General features: G+C 41.1%; 1 non-coding gene across 1 annotated transcript; it reads left to right on the plus strand.

Moving 5' to 3' along the window:
• Positions 1-449: 449 nt before the first annotated feature.
• On the plus strand, positions 450-587 carry LOC114816067. Its single transcript, XR_003763842.1, has one exon. It is a non-coding gene; the product is annotated as a small nucleolar RNA SNORA7 (small nucleolar RNA).
• The last annotated feature ends 21174 nt before the right edge of the window (positions 588-21761 follow it).

The following is a 21761-nucleotide window of genomic DNA, read 5'->3' on the forward strand; positions in this document are numbered from 1 at the left end:
AGTGGTGGAGGAGTGGATTTTGAGAGGAATCAGGAGATCCTCTCTTAAGATACTGCTAGGAAAGATGGGAGAGTCAAAGAAAGGGCTGGAAGAGGGAGTGACTATACTGAGCCCATTATGGGCAGGGATTGTCTCTGTTGCTGAATTGTACTTCCCAAGTGCTTAGTACAGTGCTCTGCAAACAGTAATCGCTCAATAAATACAATTGAATGAAATGAATGACTGAGTAGGGGAGATTTAGGGGAGATTATGCTTGATGCTTTCAATTTTCTCAATAAAATATATGGCTAGATCGTTAAGGCATAAGATGGAGGAGGTGGTGAGAAAGAGAGTTTGAGTAGGGAGTTAAATGTCTGAAACAACTGATAAGGATGATGGACTTGGGAATCAACAAGGGTGAATAATAATAAATAATTAAGATTAATTATGGTACTTGTTAAGCATTTACTACCCTCTCAGGGTCACACCTGGAGAGTTTCCAAAACTCTACCAGTCTCAACTATGGGAGGGAGAGTCAAGCAGAGGCATATCCGTTTTATTCCTAGCTTGGGCAGTGGCTAGCGAGTGGAAGGAAATCTGCTGTAAGTCAAAACTCACCTGTTCTGGGCAGTAGCAGCATGGGAGAGAGTCAAGGGCAGAGACTCAAATTTACTATGTGGAAGGAGGCAGTGATAAACCATTTCCAGATTTTTACCAAGAAAACTCTATGGATCCACTACCAGAACGATTGCAGATTGAAGTGGGGTGTTCTGGAAGAGATGTGTCCATGGTGTCGCTATAGGTCAGAGATGACTCAGGAGCATAAAACAAGATAAGCATTTACTATGTGCCAAGCACTGTTTTAAGTACTGGGATAGATGCAAGTTTATCAGGTTGGACTCAGTTGCTGTCCCACATGGGGCTCACACTCTTAATCCCCATTTTACAGATGAGGAAACTGAGACCCAGAGAAGTGAAGTGACTTCCCCAATTTCACACAGCCAGGTGGTGGGCCCAGGATTAGAACCCAAGTCCTTCTAACTTCCAGTCATTCATTCATTCATTCAATAGTATTTATTGAGCACTTTCTATGTGCAGAGCACTGTACTAAGCACTTGGAATGTACAAATCGGTAACAGATAGAGACAGTCCCTGCCCTTTGACGGGTTTACAGTCTAATCGGGGGAGACAGACAAGAACAATGGCAATAAATAGAATCAAGGGCAAGAACATCTCATTAAAACAATAGCAAATTAATAGAATCAAGGTGATGTACATCTCATTAACAAAATAAATAGGGTAATGAAGATATATACAGTTGAGCGGATGAGTACAGTGCTGAGGGGATGGGATGGGAGAGGGGGAGGAGCAGAGGGAAAAGGGGCAGAAGAGGGTTTAGCTGCGGAGAGGTGAAGGGGGGGTAGAGGGAGCAGAGGGAAAAGGGGAGCTCAGTCTGGGAAGGCCTCTTGGAGGAGGTGAGCTTTAAGTAGAGTTTTGAAGAGGGGAAGAGAATTAGTTTGGCGGAGGTGAGGAGGGAGGGTCTTCCAGGACCGTGGGAGGACATGGCCCAGGGGTCGACAGCGGGATAGGCGAGAACGGGGGACAGTGAGGAGGTGGGCGGCAGAGGAGCGGAGCATGCGGGGTGGGCAGTAGAAAGAGAGAAGGGAAGAGAGCAAGGTGATGGAGAGCCTTGAAGCCTAGAGTGAGAAGTTCTTGTTTTGTGCAGAGGTTGATAGGCAACCACGCCAGAGCGTCCCATGCTCTATCCACTAATCCGTGTTGCCGAGAGAGGTGAGGGAAGAGTTAAAACAGGCAAAGATAAGTTTGAGGTGGATGAGTTTGGCTTAATATCTGGATTTCTGCCAGTAGCTCTCTGCAGCTCTTGTACAGGAGAGTAGGAAGCCGAGTGAGAAGGTGATCCAGGGCTGTGGGTTAGTGGCAAGAAATCAATGAAGGGATGAGGGAGCGAGTGAGTTGAGTTTAGTGAAGATGGTGGTGTTTAGTGTGTCAATTGGGAATGGAGATTAAATGGGATATTATGACTTGAGAAAATTGGATAGGATCAAAAGATCGGAAGTCTCTTTTGGGGAATAGGACAAATTTGTTGGGAGGGGATATGTGGGAGAGAAGGCATGTGAAGAGGTTGTGTTCAGATAAAGGTATTTTAGAGTTGGTGAGGATAGATATTGTACAGTGACTAGAGATAGTGAGAGAGTGTGAGTGCCCAAGTTGGTGGGTGGGTGAGGTGGGTTGGAGCAGGAGTTTGGTGGAGTTGAGGAGTGATAGAAAGTTGGCAGTGGTAGTGTCATCAGGAACACCCACATGGATGTTGAAGTCCTCAAAGATGAATGTAGGGATGGAGAAAGAGAGCAGGAATGTGAAAAAGGGGACAAAATAGTTCATATTCCTGGAGGTGGGGCCTGGAAAATGGTAGATGACCATGACTAGAAAGTGGAGTGGGTGGGAGAGGGTGGTAGAAGCGAATAGTATTGGTTTCAGTGGAAGGGAAGAAGAGGGAGGTGGAATGGTGCAAAAGCAGCATTAGGGAGCATGAAGGAAACCCACTCCTCTCCCATTTTTATACGGTATTGTTAAGCACTTACTATGGGCTAGGAGCTGTGTTAAGCACTAGGTTAAATACAAGGTACTCAGACAAGGGACTCACAGTCTTAATCCACATTTTACAAATGAGGTAATGGAGTAATAGAGAAGTTAGGCAACTTGGCCGGGGTCACACAGCAGACAAGTGGCGGTGCCATTATTAGAAACCAGGTCCTTCTGAATCCCAGGCCTGTGCTCAGTCCACTTGGCAGTACTACTTCCCCAGCATCTCCCACTCCCCTTTCCCAGTGAGTCTTGGAAAATGGAAGATGATGACCCCCTCGGCCCCTGTAGAGAGAGTAGCAAGGAAGACTGTTATCTGGGAAGAGCCAGGTCACACCATGGCACAGCAGACACAATCTTTACAGCACACATGATACAGGCATGTCCACAATACAGCCATGTTGGTCCTCAAAAACATGGATATATCATGTACAGTTGTACTATGGGGTATGTTATCTCATAGCCTCCCTTGTTAAAAATTCGAAATCCTTTCCAGAGCTTGTGGAAAAATAATATTAAATGTGCTAAAGACAATATTATAATATTGAACATTGATATACTGTAAGTACACTCTACTAAAGAAATTTAAAACACAATATCACGACATTAAATGAGGAATTTTAATTTGATTATTAGTCTTTGTAGGGGACTGTGGGAAGAAAAGCTTGATCTGCTGACTGTGGTAGTGGTTTTTCGACTCGAGTGAAATGCCAGTGCAAAATAGGTAGAACTACAGCTTTTTAGTAAGCTAAGTTCTTCAGAGCACTCTGCACACCTTTGATCTATTCTTCTAATAGAGTCGTCTTCAATTATTTTTTAAAGTTCATCTGGCTTTCTTGAAAACTGATTTCAGGTTTTTTTTTCTAAGTCCCCCAAATCTTAGCCGGGGATGGAGCTAAGATTCTAGCTTGGGATGCAATCGCCACAACCTCCTCTGTTAAGGAATGTGGGGTGACCCCATGTCAATCAATCAATCGGCCAATCAATTAATCATATTTATTGTACACTTTTTGTATGCAGAGCATCGTACAAGCACTTGGGAGAGTATAGAGTGTAATAAGAGAGATGGGGGACACATTTTTTTCATTTGGAAGCAGCAAAGAGTCGGGATGATCTTGAAGGGCAGATAATTTAATCACATTCAGCAGTCTTTCCTACTGTGTTTGATTAGTGTGGAGAAGCCAGCTTTCACTCTGTGCTTGGGAAGAAGCAGGGAGGAAATTCAATTCCCTGCAGTGATACCATAATCCATTAGGTGGGGTTAAGGAATCCTCACCTACATCAGTAATTAGATCATGATGCATTTCTGGATTTTAAGGATTGTGGTCATTCAGCATTGGGAAAATGATGGAGAAATGGCAGGGAGCAACATTAAGATCAGTCAATAAATTTGGGATATTTATTGAATGCTTATTCTGTGGGAAGCACTGTACTGATCACCTGGGAGAAAGTACACTGCAGTATTCTGTACGCTGCACAGAAGCAGGTGGCTTAGTGGAAAATATCTACCCCAGCGCTTAGAACAGTGCTCGACACATGGTAAGCGCTTAACAAATACCAACATTATCATTACTATTACTTCACTCTGCTATCGGGATTGTTTTTCTAAAAAAAGCACTCAGTCCATAAGTTCTGCACACCTCAAAAACCTCTAATGGTTGCCCATCCACCTCTACATCGAACAGAAACTCGTGACTCTTAAATTCCAGGCATTCAATCAGCCTACTCTCACCTCCCTTACCTCGTTGATCTCCTACTACAACCCAACCCACACACTCCACTCCTCTAACCCCAACCTATTCTCTGTACCACAATATCATCTGTCTCATCACTCATCACTTGCCCACTGTCTCTCTCTGTCTGGAACTCCCTCCCACTTGGCTTAGTGGCAAGAACACGGGCTTGGGAGTCAGAGGTCATAGATTCTAAACCTGGCTCGGCCACTTGTCATTTGTGTGACTTTGGGCAAGTCACTCAATCTCTCTGTGCCTCAGTTACCTCATCTGTAAAGTGGGGATTAAAAGTGTGAGCCCCACGTAGGACAACCTGATTAATTTGTATTTGCCCCAGCGCTTAGGAGAGTGTTTGGCACATAGTAAGCCCTTACCAAATACTATAATTATCATTATTACATTAATCTAGATAGCCAATCCCTCCCTTTGAGTAGTAGGAGTAGGAGGCCTTTCTCGACTAAGCCCTAATTTCCTCTACCCCTCTGTCTTCTGTGGATTTGCACCCTTTATTCACCCCACCCTTAGCACCATAGCACTTATGTGCATATCCATAATTTATTTATATTAATGTACGTTTTTTGGAGCAAGAAATGCATCTACCAACTCCAGTAGATTGTACTCCCCCAAGGTCTCAGTACATTGGTGCCCTACCTACAGTAAGGGCTCATTAATATGATTAATTGATTATAATAATAACAATAATAATTATCTTATTTGTTAAGCACTTAATATGTGCTAGGCCCTGTTCTAAATGCTGAGGTGGATGAGCAAATTGGGTTGGACGCAATCCCTGTTCCAAATGAGGCTCAAAGTCACAATCCTTATTTTACAGATGAGATAACTGAGGCACAGAGAAGTGAAGTGACTTTCCCAAGGTCACACTGCAGTCACACGGAGCAGCCAGGATTAAAACCTATGACCTTCTGACTCCCAGTTCAGTGCCCTATACATTACACCATGCTGCTTCTCCATGTACAGTTTGTGTACAGTTTACATTTTCTAAGACCTCAATACTGTTTTCACAAATCTTATAGAAGAATTTGATACTATAAGTAGATCTGGACTTTGGAAATTCCTTAATAAATTTCACTGTCCTGTAAAACTAGAGAAGCAGTTTTTTTTTTTTAACAGAAAGAGCATTGGGACTTGGGTTCTAATTCTAATTAGAATTAGACAGTTCTAATTCTGGCCCCCAACCTGTCTGCTGTGTTATCTTGGGCAAGTCACTAAACTTCTCTCTGTCTGAGTGATCTCAGCTGTAAAACTGAAATTAAGACTGTGAGTCTTATACTGGGGCAAGGACTATATCCAACCCAATGATTTCGTATCTATCTGAGTACTTAGTACAGTGTCTGACACATAGTAAGCACTTAACAAATGCCATTTTTTAAAAAAAGGGGTATTAAAACTCAAAGACTATTTCATGACAGCTCAGCTGGTTGTATCGGAGCTATGGGTGCCCCATATCTTATAAAGTTTTTCAGCCAGTGACTGCTTCATAAATAAACTGAATCCCTTGTCAAGAAAAAGTTTCTGCTTTTTATTAAGTAGAAAATCCCTTTACATTTTAGTGTTTATTAGAAAAGTTTGAGAAGAGGGATCATAGATATTCACTCTATTATATTGTCCCATGTAGCTTGGTGTACTCCTCTGAACAGAATGAAGATTCAATAAATGTTATTGATTAATTTCCCAAACATATTGGGAATTTGAAAATGTGGCAAGGAGTGAAGATGTTGTGGTAGGTCTAGAGAAAGCAATACAGGTGATTAAAGGGAAATGAGTCAATGAAATCCTATTTTTTTAGTGTTCAGAAAGGAAGGCTAAGAGAACCCTTGGTTAGTAAGTATGCCACTCTCCCTTCTGTCATCTGGGGGAAGAAGGTCTGAGGGAGACCAACTGTTTTCTGACTCCACAAATCAATCAATCAATGAGTGGTACTTATTGAGCCCTTACAATGTGCAGAATATTGTACTAAGTGTTGTACGGCCAAGGACAGAGTTTAATTTTCAGTGGAGTGCTAGTGGAGAAGCAGTGTGGCTCAGTGAAAAGAGCCTGGGCTTCGGAATCAGAGGTCATGGGTTTGACTCCCGGCTCTGCCACTTGTCAGCTGTGTGACTGTGGGCAAGTCACTTAACTTCTCTGTGCCTCAGTTACCTCATCTGTAAAATGGGGATTATCTGTGAGCCTCATGTGGGACAAACTGATTACCCTGTATCTGCCCCAGCGCTTAGAACAGTGCTCTGCACATAGTAAGCGCTTAACAAATACCAACATTGTTACTGTCGAAATGGGAAATCTCAAACTACTGATGCATGCAATTTCTTCTTTCTTTCTTTTTCTCTCTCTCTTTCTCTCTCTCCTTCCCCCCCTTCTCAATTTTAAAGAAAAATGGACACTATCTTTCTCTGATTATTTGAGCAGATTACTGCCTAGGGGCAGAGAATTGGACAGGATGACACTCTTGGGCCATTTCTCACTGATTCTATCAAAACTAGCAGCTGCTGACTTTCATCCACCCACAGTCTTCAGATGCATCAGGAGAAAAGTTTGCTCAGTCCTGTTTCTCCTTATAGACATAATGTCTATGTAGGTCAAAATTCGCTCTCAGAAATGCATGCCCTTTTTCTCAGCTATTCCTCTGCTTGCCAACCCCCTCATAGATGTCTTTATAGAACAGGGTAAACTATGGAAGCTTTCTAATCCTGCGAAAACATTAGATCCAGATCCTAGGTTACTTTTTTTTATATAATGGTATCTCTTTAAGTACTTACTCTGTGTCAAGCATTGTTTGAAGTCCTGAGGAGATACAAATTCATCAGGTGGGGCACATTCCCTGTTTTATATGACATTCATAGTTAAGCAGGATAGAGAACATTATCAAATTCCCATTTTATAAGTCATAGAAATAGGCACTATAAAGAGTGACTTGCCCAAGTTCAGACAGCAGGCAAGCAGGACAGCCGGGATAAGAATCCATTTTCTCTGGCCCCCAGGGCTGTGCTTTATCCTCTAGGCCACTCTGCTTCCCAACTTCCAACTGAGGGCCATAAGTAGGCATACTTCAGCCAAATGATATGTAGAAAGGTATATGAAAAGGAGTAATCATTTTCATCTAATTCTAGTCAAGTTTTTTATTGCTTAAAGCACATTAGCCAGAAGCAGGAATATCAATGTCCTTTAGAGAGTTGCTGGTTCAAAATAGACTTATTAACATTGAAATATAATCAGGGTTGGGTTTTGGGCAGTAAGAACTTTGTGATTATTACAAGAAAACACCAGCTGAGCATAGCTAAACATTAAACAGATGCCATACAGGTAAATACACCCGTGATGTGACATTCTGATGTCAATTCATACCAAGAACAAATAATTAATGAACTGAGGATGAATATAGAAGGTGAAGCCAGTAACTCTGCATGTTGTCTCAGCTTCATTAAGATGAGGTGCACCCTTCCTTCCCATAAATTAGCTCGTCTGGGTCCGAAGATGTTTCACATTAAATTTTTTAATATCGTTATTATTAAAATGAAAGGGAAAGGAATCAGTGATAAGCATCCTGTAGAGAGAAAACACATTTGATTTCAATTTGCACCAAATTGTTAGTTATTAAATCCATTGTGCAGCTCACTTCAACTTGCTTAAATCTGCGGTGTTGTTGGCTGCTTAAAAAATGCCTCAGGGGTTTCTGATACTTTTTTGACATCCTATTACCATAGTATTTGGCTTCCCATCTACATATTCATAGGAGAAAAGACTTCTGCACTCGGAAAATTGCCACATGTGGTCTTTACATTTAAAGAAAATGCTAGGTGAAAATGATAGCTCAATATGTATTTTTCTAAATAAACACAAATTGTACTCTTTCAATCCGCGAGTGATGAGCCCAATTCAAATTTTAATTTGTGCTTAGGGGGTAACATGAAATAATAATGAGAATTTCTGAGGTTTAAAACCCATCCTTTCCTCTCCATCCAAACTGTTATGTGTTAGTACAGTCACTCATTCTTTCCCGCCTAGATTACTGCATCAACCTCCTTGCTGACCTCCCAACCTCCTGCCTCTCCCCACTCGAGTCCATACTCCATTCTACTGCCCGGATTATCTTTCTACAGAAACGTTCAGGGCATGTCGCCCCCCCTCCTCAAAAATCACTAGTGGTTGCCTATCCACCTCTATATCAGACAAAAACTCCTCTCCATTGGCTTTAAAGTTCTCCATCACCTTGTGCCCTCCTATGTCACTGCAATTCTCTCCTTCTACAGTCCAGTCCATACACTTCGCTCTCTTGGTGCTAACTTCTCACTGTGCCTTAATCTCACCTGTTTTGCCACCGACCCCTGGCCCACGTCCTATCTCTGGCCTCAGATGCCCTTCCTCCTCAAATCCGCCAGACAATTACTCTCCCCTCCTTCAAAGCCTTACTGAAGGCACATCTCCTCCAAGAGGCTTTCCCAGACAAAGCCCCACTTTTCCTCATCTCCCACTCCCTTCCATGTCACCATGACTTGCTTCCTTTGCTCTTTTCATTCATTCATGGAGTCATATTTATTGACTGCTTAGTGTGTGCAGAGCACTGTACTAAGTGCTTGGAATGTACAATTCGGCAACAGATAGAATGATGGTCTCACAGTCTAAACGGGGGAGACTGACATCAAAACAAGTAAACAGGCATCAGTAGCATCATTATAAACAAATAGAATTATAGATATATACACATCATTAATAAAAATAAATAGAATTATAGTCATAAATATATACATAAGTGCTTCTCCTCTTCCCCATCCCATGGCACTTATGTATATAGCTGTAATTTTTTTGTTTATATAGATGTCTGTTTACTTGTATTGATGTCTGTCTCTCCCTCTCTAGACTGTGAGCTCCTTGTGGGCAGGGACTGTCTCTATTGTTGTATTGTTCTTCCCCAAGTGCTTAACACAGTGCTCTGCACACAGTAAGCACTCAATAAATGTGATTGAATTGAATAGTAGTAAGACCATGACAGTGGGGTATATTTTACATATGAAATGTTATATGTAATCTTCTGTATGAGCAACAGAGTAGGGGAAAGGGGTGGAAAGGGAGAGAGAGCGACAAGGGAGGGGATAGGATGGAGGAGGAAAGCCCCACTAGCAGCATTTCTAAAATAATAATGGTACTTGTAAAGCATTTACTATGTGCCAAGCACTGTTCTGAGGACTGGGATAGATCCAAATAAATCAGGCTGGATGCAGTCCCTGTCCCACATGGGGCTCACACTCTTATCCCCAATTTATAAATTAGGTTATTGAGGCACAGAGAAGTTAAGCAATTTGTTCAGTGTGGAGCAGAGATTAGGCATGTGGTATAGACAGGATTAGAACCCAGCTCTTTCTGTCTCCCAGGTCTGTGCTCTATCCACTAAGCCATACTGCTTCTTATAAAAGCAAGAAGGGCAGAGCTGGAGGGTGTAGAATTCGGAGAATCCATAAAGATAGAAAACAAGAGCAAGTCATTTTGCCCAGAACTCGTGTGGCATCCACTAGGGTTTCTTAACGTGGAACTGGTTTTTAGAGGACCTGGGTTCTAATCCTACTTCTGTCACCTCCCTGCTGTGTAACCTTGGGCAAGTCACTTGACTTCTCTGCACCTCATTTTCCTCCTCTGTAAAATGGGATTAAAGACCTGTTCTTCCTACCAAAGACTGTAAGCTCCTTGTGGGTAGGGAATGTGTCTGTTATGGTGTTATACTGTACTATCCCAAATGCACACAATAAGCACTCTATGAATAGGATTGATTGGTTGATAGACAATGAGCTTCTTGTGGGACAGGGACTGTGGATGACTGCCTAATTTATATCTGAACATTTGACACATAGTTGAACACAAAGTATTTTTATTATCACTCTACTACTATTATTATTACCATGGTTCATCAAAGTCACCCTTATCAAGAATTCCAATATCTCCACTTTTATGCTGCTGTTATGGATGCATTGGTTTATTTTCCGGCAGAATCCTCTAATTTGGCTCTCTATTCTGCAGTGTGGAAGGTGTTTTGGACTCCTTGCTTTTTTTCACATTTGGTGACATTTATTCATGATACACCGTGTCAAAACGTTGTTTTAAGTCACTGGTTTATGCACTAGTTTAGGTCAGTCACTTTTTCAATGCTATCCAATAATTGACAATGCAGGAAACTATATAAAAATATAATTTATCAGGTAAAAGATAGAACCTTTACAACCTAACAGTGTTAAGGATTTTAAATCAAAGCAGCAGTTTGGGAATTCAAGCAGCTTTCTTCATTAAAGATTAAATAGTGATTAGAAGAAGAAATCAGGGCATATGAAAAGAATTACTGGAAGCAGTTGAACTGGATTTAAATGAACCATTGAAATATGTCAAGCAGCTGAAGCTTTCATTACATATGCAAATGATGGGAAGCAACATTAGGCAAGGTTGTAAGGCAGAGAATAACCAGAATCTGGTTGAGCTGGATCGATTAAGAAAATAATACGATGAAATAGACATGAGATTAAATTGCAAAAAAAATGGGGTGAGCATTGTCCATCATCAAGGATAAATATATACTACTGCATTTTAAACAACGTTAATAATGGCATTTAATAATAATGGCAACCTTAAGCACTGGGGCAGATGATCAAATTAGAACAGTCCCTGTTCCATACCAGTTTATAGTCTAAGAGGGAGGAAAAGCAGGCATTTTATCACCTTTTTCCAGATGAGGAAACTGGGGCCAAGAGAGTTTAAGTGAGGGGCACAAGATCACACAGTAGGCCAGAGCAGAAATGGGACTAGAATCTGGTCTTTCATCCTCCCTCCATGCCCAAACGGCCCTCTTTGCAGTAGACCATGCTGTATTTGGAAAATACAATAAAGCTTCATTAGTTTGCAACCAGAAAGGAGATGCACAAACCAAAAGGAAAATCAAGTGCTTTGGCGAAAGCAAAAGATTTCATAAAGCTGTCATCTGAAGGCCTGATGCATTTACAAAAGAAAAGGAAATCTTCAATAGCTAATGCCAGCTCAAGGCTTTTGAACATATGTTTGTGGCATGGAAGAGTACCAGTATCCTGGGAAAAATATGGGGAAATCAGAAAACAGTCACCTAGATACCTAAAGAATCTAGCAGTAGAGTGAGAAGCCAGTCTTCTTAATGGATTCAACTGTTTAATGACTAATATTCCATCATACCCCTCCTAGACCAAAAGAATCACCCCCTTATCCTGGAAACATTATCTAACCATAGTTTCGCTGATACTGTCCTTTCCGCATTCTCGTGTCTCTGGTCGCTCTTTCTCAGACTCTTTCTAAGCTTCCTCTTCTGTCTCCCACCATTTAGCTGGGGAGTCAAGTTTCAGACCTGGGCCCCTTTCTATTCTCTATCTACATCCACTCCGTTTGAGAAATCATCCAATGACTTCAACTACCATCTCTACATTGATGATTCCCCAATTTACCTCTCCAGACCTGACCTTTCTCCTTCTGTGCCATCTTTCACTTCCTCCTGCCCTTAGGACATCTCTGCTTGTATGGCCCATTGACAACTCAAAATTACAATGTCCAAAACAGAGCTCATCTTCCCACACAAACTCTGTCCTTCCCCTGAGATTCCTATGACTATAGACAACACCATCATCTTCCCTGTCTCACAAGCCCATAATCTTATCATTATCCTTGACTCATGTCTCTCATTCAACTCACATTCAGTCTCATGAAATCCTATCAGTTCTATCTTCACAACATCTCTAGAAATCTACTTTTCCTCTCCAACCAAATTGCTTCTATGCTGATCCAAGCACTTATATCCTGCCTTGATTACCACACCGACCTCTTCACTGTCCTACCTCTCTGCTTCCTGATTCTCCCGTCTTCAGTTCTTACTTCACTCTGCTACCGGGATCCTTAGCAGTCCTTAACTCCCCCACACCTCAAAAACCTCTAATGGTTGCCCATACACCTCTGCATCGAATATAAACTCGTGACTCTCAGCTTCCAGGCATTCAATCAGCCTACTCTCACCTACTTTACCTCATTGATCTCCTACTACAGCCCAACCCACACACTTCCCTCCTCTAACAACCTAATCTCTATACCACAGTATCATCTGTCTCATCACTGATCACTTGCCCACTATCTCTCTCTATCCAGAACTTTCTCCCACTTGGCTTAGTGGCAAGAGCACGGGCTTGGGAGTCAGAGGTCATAGGTTCTAATCCCGGCCCTGCCACTTGTCATCTGTGTGACTTTGGGCAAGTCACTTAACTTCTCCGTGCCTCAATTGCCTCATATGTAAAATGGGGATTAAGACAGTGATCCCCACATGGGACAACCTGATAAACTTTTCTCTATCCCAGCACGTAGAACAGTGCTTGGCACATAGTAAGCGCTTAACAAAAGCCATCATTATTATTATTATTATTATTATTACTACTGACAGTCCATGACTCTTCCCACATTCAAAACCCTCCTAAAGTTGCGTCTTCAAGAGGCTTTCACAGATTAAACCTTTTATTTTCCTCATCCACCCTTCCCTCTGTATTGACTATCTCTGCACTCTGATCTTCACCCCAGCCCCATAACATCTATGTAAATTTTTCTATACTCTACTATTTCCCCTTTCCCCAGACTATTTTAAGGCATGTCTTCCTCTGTAGATTGTAAGATCCTTGTGGACATGTCTGCTAGCTCTGTTGTATTGTACTCTCCCAAGCACAGGGCTTTCTGGTTTTGCATCCACTGATTGATTGATTGATTGATTGTTTCTGACAGTTCAGAATCAATCAGTTTTATTAATTGAGGGTCTACTGTGTGTAAAACTCTGTGCTAAGCCCAGGAGAAGTGGAACTTCTGATCTTAGGAAGCATGGAATCTAACCGGCGAGAGGATCAAAAAATAAGTTACAAAAGGGAGGAAGAAGTAGTCAAATACAACATGTAAAGCAAGACATGCAAAGATTTGATGAGCCGTTTTGAGTGAAAAGAAGAAGCGGTGTCCTGGACAAAAGAAAAATTAACAGGGGAAAGACACCGGGAGGATCTGGAATTTCAGAAGGGCTTTCAATCAATCAATCAATAAATCAATCAATGTTATTTATTAAAAGCTTACTATAACAACATATCGGACACATTCCTTGCCCACAGTGAGCTTACAGCCTAGTTGGGGAGGGCTGAAATCTAGTGGATCTGAAGAGGGTTGGTGGATTCCAGGCAGGCACAGGGCATGAGGCAGATGTCAGATAGTGACAAACTGCAGAAGGAGTTTCTGTGAAAAATTGAGCTTGGGAAGGTTAGAGATTATGAGCTAGGGTGTGAAAGGAGAAGAGAGTCATTACATAAAAGGGAAAGAGCTGATGGAATTCCTTTAAGTCCATTATTTTGTGGATTATCGGTTTGAGAGTGTTTTCCAAACTTTTAATATTGCTGTGGAAAGTGATAGTGAAACATTTCCCATTTTTAGAATCAGAGTGGTTTTAGCTCACTTCTTACAGTATCCAGTATTCGACATGTGCTGCTTATTTTTCCTGTAGTTTTTAATGATTCAGGAGAGGCTGCATGAAGAGGAAGGTGTGACTGTGCTCTTTGCCACTGGGGCTCCTCACTGTGTATTGTTTGTTCTTCGTACCCCTGTGACTCTGTAGGATAAGGACCCAAACTCCTATACTGTTAGGACCATGGTTGGTTGGGAGAGGGAATTAAAGGAGTGAGGTTGAAAGCTTTCACCACATACAAACATAATACCAATTTGGTGTCAAAGTCCAGGCAAATCAGATAAAGAGTGAAAAACAAATCTGAAAAGAGCCCTGATAATACAGCAAGGAAGTAGCGTATTTTAGGGGAAAAAGCATGGGCTTGGGAGTCAGAGGTTGTGAGATCTAATCCCAGCTCTGCCACTTGTCTGCTGTATGACCTTGGACAAGTCGCTTAACTTCTGTGTGCCGCAGTTACCTCATCTGGAAAATGGGGAGTAAGACTGTGAGCCCCACGTAGGACAACCTGATTACCTCGTAGCGACCTCAGTGCTTAGAACAGTGCTAGGCACATAGTAAGTGCTTTGTAAATACTATCATCATTATTACTATTATTATTATCATATTTTGGGTAGTATATTGTAGGAAGTAAATTTTGGAAGTTAATGACCCCTAGTCAACAGTGTGGACAGTGGTTCTGTTTCAAAAGCTGGAATTCAGCATAAAATCCCTCTTTTCTGCAGCTCCCTTTTTCTTCTGCATCGTCTGTGGAATTGGAGCTGTGATTTTTGGGCATTTGATATAGGCCCCGCCCCCAACCCACAGCACTTATGTAAGTATCTTTCAGGTCTCATTGTGCACAGTGAACCTATCTGTGAGCTCTGTTTTGTTATACCCTTCCAAGTGCTTAGTAGAGCTCATTGATGATTATGATGAAGTTAGGTTAGGGAATCTGAATGTTTAATCACAAGTCTAACTTGTGCGGCAGTAAATGTCATGCCCAAGCTACTTAAAAGAAATTGGAAGCTTGGTTTAATTACTCATCGGTGGAAGGTGTGTTCCAAACTCCAGAAACCATCTGGAAAGACTTTTTTAAGGTATTTATTCAACTCTCACTATGTACCAGGCACTGTTCTAAGCGCTGTGGTAGATACAAAGTAATCAGGCTGGACACAGTCCATATCCCACATGGGGCTCACAGTCTTAATCCCCGTTTTATAGAAGAGGTAACTGAGACACAGAGATGTCAAGTGACTTGCCCAAGGTCACACAGCAGACGTGGTAGAGCCTAGATTTGAAGCCATATTAATCCTCTCCATAATCCTCCTGAGACTATAACACCTAAATGCTACAAAATGTAGATTTTAATTTTCCAGAACTGCAAGTAAATTTTAGTTCTGTTCACAAACTCTTTAAAAAACTCTCAAGTGGATCCATATTTATTAGTCAACACATGATGGATTCTGAAGAAAATACTTCAGTACTACTTATTTCAGTACTGCTATCGTCACCAGGGGAAAGAGAAGAAATTTGGTCAGAAGGTGTTTGAGACAGTGGTTTTTCACAGAGGAAGTAATGGTGTAAATATTTTAAGACCATAATTTTAATCTATAAAATTAGGAAAAGAGGGAGAGAAGCCTTCCTGATTTATCTAAAGTTCCTCCCAGGGCTTAGGACAGTGCTTGACACAGAGTAAGTGCTTAACAAATACCACGAAAGTTCATTATAATTCATCTTTTATTCCTCAAATAATTTAGCCCCCTTGGTTTCAAACTGTAGGATTTAGACTAATTTCCCAAAGCCATTCATAAATATGACATTGATTCATCGATATACAGACCATTAGCTTGGGTCCTCATCTATTCATCTATCATTTCAATTATCTCCGGATTTCCCCAGAGCATTTGAAAAATGGGAGGTGATTTACATTTTTTACATTAACGACCTTGGCATATTTTAACACTATTCTCTATTCAGGCAATTACACCCACTTGCTCTTTCAAAGCGATGTGTGGCCACAAACATTTGTGACTGAGACCCAGCCCAAGGTTAAAAATGTGATTTCACAGACATATATATTCTCTACATGGTAAACTCCCTGTGGGCAGGGAACATGTCCATCTACTCTGCTGTACCGTACTCAGTTGAGCACTTAGAACAGTTCTCTGCATGCAGTACTGAACTGATTATTTGATTGATCGATTGCCTTCACAGTAAGGTGATGTGATTACACCATCAATTAGTCATTTTTGAAGGGAAAAAATAAAAATCACACCTACAAAAAAAAAAAAGAGGAAAAAATAGAGGGTGGCTTGCTTTGGTGGACACTAACAAAACAGATTAGTGAGCTTTTCTCTTTGGACTGTAATCAATAGACCGTCTGCATCACAAAGAGTACCAGCTTGAAAAGTATTTTCTCCACATGATCAGCAGCAAGAGAAGATTATTTTCTTCTAATTCACTTGTTGTCTTGACCCTAAAAGGTTCAGTTGCCAATGCAACCTTTATTTCTAGCCCCCTACATACCTTGTGCTGATTGAAGTATGTAATTATCTCAAGTGGGGAGACATGCATAATTGAAATAGGTGTCCTCTGATGAAAATATATCTAGTCAGGCCAGAAATCCCAAGTGTTTTCCTGGTTCTGACGCATGTGCTGCTTGGATTTGAGAAAGTTGTCTGATTTTTCAGGCACAAAAATATCCACTGTAAAATTATGTAGCTGGTATTTATTCCAAGTTACTTTTTTGAGATCCCTGCATTTGATTTGATTAGATTTGAGGAGGGAAGGTGCTCTAGGCCAGAGGCGGGATACGGGCTAGGGATCGGCAGCAAGACAGGCTTGATGGTGGCACAGTGAGATGGTGAGCACTAGAGGAGCAAATTGTGCAAAGTATACACGACCATGAACTCTTATGTGTTATCTGGTTGGGGAGTGAGCTGGGTGGGGAGGTTGCCTGACCATGAGACTTATTCCCCAGAGCTGACCTCCGAAGACATTCTGGACCGAGAATAGGAGCAGGATGCAAACCCAAATCCGAGGCAGTCCATCTCCTCAGGGAGTGATGGTGCTGCAGATATGAAGAGGCCTCTGTGGGAGGGGTGGGAACTGGAGGTCTCCCATCCGGGTGCAGAAAGCTACTCCTGCTGCTGCTGTGACCACACCTGCCTCATAATCCCCTGTTCTGGATTACCTCTGTCACCCCAAACAGCAAGGAAGTGGATCGTGACCCCCTTGTTGGATAGGGATTGTCTCTGTTGCCGAATTGTACTTTCCAAGCTCTTAGAACAGTGCTCTGCACTCAGTAAGTGCTCAATAAATACGATTGAGTGAGTGAGAATAAACCAAAGTGGCTCTGTCCCAGAAAGATTGACGGGAACTGTGTCCAATTTGATTTCCTTGTATTCTCCCCAATGCTTAGTAAAGTGCCTGGCACATACTGAGCACTTAATAAATATCACGGTTATTATGATGATCATCGTACCTACCTGGGGCATTCGTTTCTGTATCACCTATATCCTGGGGCCACTAGCGCTCCAGAGGAAAGAGAGGAGGAGAGCTGCTGTCACCTCCCCTGCCTCCTGTGCTATTGCTATTCCACCAGACTGGGCAATAGACAACAGGCACGCAACAGATTGCACTGTAAGACTGGCAGATGTCAGAAAATGGCCATGTTGGGTGCTAATTTAATCCCTTTTATTAGGAATTGGTAGATCTGATAAAATGCCCAGATATATTCCAAACCAAGCACATAAAAATAATAATAATAATAATTGTAGTATTTGGTAAGTGCTTCCTATGTGCCTGGAACTGTACTAAGCACTGGGGTAGATACAAGATAATCGGGTTGGTCACAGTTCCTGCCCCACATGGGGCTCCCATTCTCATTCCCCCTTTTACAGATGAGGTACCTGAGGCACAGGGAAGTTAAATAATTATAATAATAGTAATGTTGGTATTTGTTAAGTGCTTACTATATGCCGAGCACTGTTCTGAGCGCTGGAGTAGATACAGGTTAATCAGGTTGTCCAATTTGAGGCTCGCAGTCTTAATCCCCATTTTACTGATGAGGTAACTGAGGCACCGAGAAGTGAAGTGACTTGCCCAAAGTCACACAGCTGACAGGTGGCGGAGCTGGGATTAGAACCCATGACCTTTGACTCCTAAACCCGTGCTCTTTCCACTGAGCAACGCTGACTCGCCTGAGGTCACACAGAAGACAAAGGGTGGAGCTGGATTAGAACCTAGGTCTGACTCCCATGCCCGTGTTCTATCCACTAGGTCACACTGCTTCTCTACCTTTTGTACAGATCCCACCCCCATCACATATCCCTCCCCCATCACATATCCCTCAAGCTAAGTAGCTCGGAGATAAAGGTGGAGTTCTTTTTACTCTTTCCAACCCATCTGACTTATTTTCTCATTTGTTCACTTGATTATCTGCCTTCCTTGTTACAATCTTGCTTTTGACCACCCTTCCTTTAGACAGTGTTCCCAATTCAATAGAGAGATCCATTTCCCCAGGAAAATACCATAGTATTCTAGCATGGCATAGTGGATTGAGTGTGGGCCTGGGAGTCAGAGGGTCATGAGTTTCAATCCCGGCTCTGCAACCTGTCTGCTGTGTGGCCTTGGGCAAATCACTTCACTTCTCTGTGTTCCTCAGTCACCTCATCTGTAAAATGGGGATTAAGACTGTGAGCCCCTTGCAGAACAGGGACTGTGTCCAATCCCATTTACTCGTTTCCACCCCAGAGCTTAGTAGAGTGCCTGGAACATATTAAGCACTTAAGAAAAATCACAATTATGATTATTTTTAGAACCTGATACTCTCCTGCTCTTTCTTTGACATGATTCTCCCCATTTTGTTCTGTTCTCCTCTTGGGACCTTTATCATTCAGAAGCTTTTGCTCAGAGACTTTCCCATTGAATATAATTATAGATAGATTAAATAGCAGAATTTGTAAGATTTGTGGGTGATAGTTCATCCTAAAATTATTCTACAACGTTGGAAGATTTTAATAAACTCAAAAGTGTGAATAGCATACATATGACAGAAAATAAAGTGTTGGGAATCAAACATTCATAATTTGTTTAACTTTAATAATGTCACTTTGCTGAAATCCACTTTTGAAAGTATAGATTCTTACCCAACAGGAACAAACTCACTTGATATAGTTATAAATTAAAACCAGATGGCTGTCATAGAGTGCAATTGGAAAGTACAATTCCTGGGTTTATTAGCATTATCATTATTAATTTAATATGATAATTATGGTATTTGTTAAGTGCTTACTATATGTCAGGCATATAGTGCTTACTAAGTGCTGGGATGATTATAAGGAAATCAGTTTGGACACAGTCCCTGTCCCGCACAGGGCTCACAGTCTTAATCCCCAGTTTACAGATGAGGTAGCTGAGGCACAGAGAAGCAAAGTGATTTGCCCACGGTCACACAGCAGACAAGTGGAAGGGCTGGGATTAGAGTCCAGGGTCTCCTGACTCCCAGGCCCATGCTCTATCTACTACAAGAAGAGTGAAAATATTTACATTATTTATGGATTTTGGATTTGGAATGAATGATTGTTCCAATAGAATAGGATCTGGGAATTTAAATGTATGCTTAAGATCACCTCTAACATCTGACATTCTTATGGCTTGTGATAATTATAAATGTGAATTCAAAAGAGAAACTTTAAGTTGCAAAACTTAAACTCCTTTTTCAGTGGAAGACTCATTCCACATGGTGAACCTGTGCAAGAGAATACTCCATTAAAAGTGACTGACTCTCATTAGAAATTTAATAAAAAAAGTGTATATAGGATATGCAGGTTTTGATATGAATTTTTCTTTTAAGACCAATAAAGATTATTGGTCCCAATTAACGGACTATGTGAGTTACTAAAACTATTCCAGAACATATGTGGTTGAGGTTTTTAATGAACAGGATAAAACCCTGTCTTTTATTGGTAAGGTTATTCAAATAATATGGGCATTTCAGTTCAGGTCTTGTTTTACCTTTCAGAAGTTATCTTAACTTGTCACCCAGAATACAGAATAGAAAACAGTTTGTTCAAATATTTGGAACTTTATTATAATCACAACAAAAAATAGTATGCCCTCACTCTTGGTGAATGAAGAAACTCCCAAGACTAATTAGGCAAGTAAAATAGTGTGAATAATGTTAATCCTCTATATACTTACCTTTACATTAAAGTGCTGAACATTTAATCAACCTTTTCATAACTTCTTTTGTCTATTTCAATTAAAGAGCCAATTTTTTCCGTTGTTGTATTTGAGGATGGGATTTGATACCTGACTGGTGTTGGTAATGAAATCTTGCCTGGGTTAGTCTTTGAGAAAGAAATATTAACATGAACCTAATGAAGTATTAACTAATAAATTGAGTTCAAAATGGTAATCATTTTTCATCACTCTGTTTTTTCCCATGTCATGAGCGATAGCAACGTATTTATGCCTGCCTAGTTTTGAGCGTGGCATCTATCGCTAAACTATTGATGAATTCCTTGAATAAGAACTAAGAGAAAGATGATGCATTTCTTTATCTGTAAAGGACTAGAAATGGACTGCTTAACTATCACAAGACATATTCTTTGAAATAATTTGATTCAACGCAAGGGGAGTTAAAATTTCCATGTGTGATAAGGATTTCCCTGCAATGGGATTAAATAAGAAAATAATGAAAATCTAATAAAGGATACGATCATTCACTTAACAGCAGTGCTTTTCTAGGCATTTTGTTCATTTTCTATTTACAGCCTCCAAGGTAGTTTTATTATTCCTCTTTCACAACTGGAAAAATGAGAACAAAGAAATTAATTCAACTGAGATTATATTACGGCCTAGAAAGAGATGGTTCTGTAGCTCGTTGTTCTTTCAACAGAATGTCACATAATTCAAAGTTCCTATCCCCAGTGCTTAGGAAGAAAATAGATTTCACCCTCTGCTTACACAGAAGGAGTGATGCTCCACATTCATTCACATTAGAGATTCATTTCAGTGAATGAAAAGAGTATCTACTCCTCTTACCAGATCAATGTGAGGTCCTCAAAGACAAAATCTAGATTTCAAACGAATGTTCCCTGATACCATGCTTCAGTACTGTGTATGTTACAAGTGACTCTTTCCAGTAGCAAGGTGCCCACTGAAAAATGACCCTGTTTTCTCTGAATTTCAATCTAGCTTTGCATCCTGCCCCAATCCCTGTTGTCCTAGGGGGAGTCCCTCTAGACTGTAAGCTCCTTGTGGGTAGGGAATATGTCAGTTTATTGTTATATCCTACTCTCCCATGCTCTTAGTACAGTATGTGCTCAATAAATACAATTGAATGATTGAATGAATGTATGATTCTTTGCTTCCACAACTTCTGCTCATTATCCTATGGGAAGCCAGATGTTCTCTGGCTCCTCAACTAAAAGAAGATCTGATTCTGACCGTCTTTACTCTAGATTGCTCAGTTAATTAATCAGTGATATTTATTGAGCACTTATACTAAGCCCATGAGAGAGTACAATAAAGTTGGAAGATATGATCCTTGACCAGAAGGATCTTACAATCGAGTGGAGGATTTTATAATCCATAACTTCTCTGCCACATCAACCCAGCCCCTCGCCTCAAAATTGGGGACAATTAATAATATAATATAATAATTATAATAATTATATTTGTTAAACTTTTACTATGCGTCAGGTACTTTACTAAGTGCTAGGGTAGATCCAAGCAAATCGGGCTATACACAGTCCCTGTCCCATGTGGGGCTCACCATCTCGATCCCCATTTTATAGATGAGGTAATAAGGCCCAGAGAAGTGTAGTGACTTGCCTAAGGTCACAGAGCAGACACATAGTGGTGTTGGGATTAGAACCCATGACCAGGCCTGTGCTGTATCCACTACGCCATGCTAGTTAGATGATACTGCTGGGAGCATAACACTTGTCCAGACCAAGGACACT

Source organism: Ornithorhynchus anatinus, chromosome 1, assembly GCF_004115215.2.
Source record: "Ornithorhynchus anatinus isolate Pmale09 chromosome 1, mOrnAna1.pri.v4, whole genome shotgun sequence".
Lineage (NCBI taxonomy): Eukaryota > Metazoa > Chordata > Mammalia > Monotremata > Ornithorhynchidae > Ornithorhynchus > Ornithorhynchus anatinus.